Here is a 1,353-nt window from a genome sequence, read left to right as displayed (position 1 = left end):
AATTTATCTATGATATCTAATAAATCCTCACCATCCCTATTGGACACATCGCTTCCCCAACACTGATGATGAGCATTAAAGTCGCCCATTACTAACTTTGGGCCAGAAAAAGAATTAAGCAAATTATTTACATCTAAAAATGTGGAAGAAGAATTTTGTGCTATATACAATGAGAAAATATACATATTAGGATTTAGTAACTGTACACCGACTCTATTGAAATTAGTACTATTTACATGTGGCAATGTCAATACTTTAAAAGGTATGGTATTTTTTATCAACATGGCAGCCCCACCATATCCGTCAGGTCTGTCATCTCGTACACAATAATAACCTGCAATACGAAACGCAAAATATGGTCGTAACCAAGTTTCAGAAAGGGCAATAACTATTGGGTTATATTTATTTATTAAGTAAATCAAATCAGTTTTTTTAGTAAGTATACTTCTACAATTCCATTGCATAATGTTGGAATCCATTGTTGATGTTGTTATCAAAAGAGTTAATCAAATTGTTTAAAGAAGCAACGTTGGACGGTTTAAGTGTATTATTTTGTTGCAAAGCACTAACAAGAGCAGATAATACGTTTAAAATTGTGTTTGTGTCAATCTTTTTGTCTGATAATTCCTTTTTTGTTTCAGAGTCAACATATGCACAGCCGTTTTTAGATGATGGAATTTGATATTCTCTGATAATACTGTTATGAAAATTTTTGTCATACCCCTTACCAGTTGGAATTTGTGGAGTACGCTTTGAATAAAAAGTTTTTTTATAAGATCGAACATTATTATCCTGAGATGTCATAAAAGAATCAGAAAATTGTCCATTGGATGTCAAAACATCACCATAAGACCTTCTGCCGGTTAGAATAGGAGGCTGCAATTTATTAGCCTCACCATAAGATATATTTTTTTCAGCCATACAAGTTTTTATTGCTTTCTGTCTAGAAAACTCGGGACAGTTTTTATTCGTAGCATAATGATTACCTAAACAATTTATACAATTTTCTGATTCACTCATGCATGAATCTGCTGAATGCTCTTGACCACATTTGAAACATCGTGGCGTTGAACGACAAATTGTCTTTGTATGGCCAAATCTACAACAATTGTAGCACTGAATAGTCGGATATATATACAAATCTACAGGTAATGAATTGTAGCAAATATAAACTTTAGGAGGCAAGATTTGTCCATCAAAAGTAACAACCACAGAACGAGAAGGTTTCCATTCGACAATGTTTTCTACTTTGACCTTACAATTAATCCTCCTAATTTTTAATACTTTGCCAAAACCTACTGGTGTTTCTAAATTTTCTAATATTTCAGTATCAGTCCATTCTGTTGGGATATT

General features: G+C 32.6%; 1 long non-coding RNA gene across 1 annotated transcript; it reads left to right on the top strand.

Moving 5' to 3' along the window:
* Positions 1–344: 344 nt before the first annotated feature.
* LOC121733829 lies at positions 345–782 on the top strand. The gene is made up of 2 exons (XR_006036619.1): positions 345–435; positions 642–782. It is a non-coding gene; the product is annotated as an uncharacterized LOC121733829 (long non-coding RNA).
* The last annotated feature ends 571 nt before the right edge of the window (positions 783–1,353 follow it).

This window comes from Aricia agestis, chromosome 14, assembly GCF_905147365.1.
Source record: "Aricia agestis chromosome 14, ilAriAges1.1, whole genome shotgun sequence".
NCBI lineage: Eukaryota > Metazoa > Arthropoda > Insecta > Lepidoptera > Lycaenidae > Aricia > Aricia agestis.
Note: the sequence above shows the minus strand (reverse complement) of the source record. Positions and strands in the feature narration are given on the sequence as shown.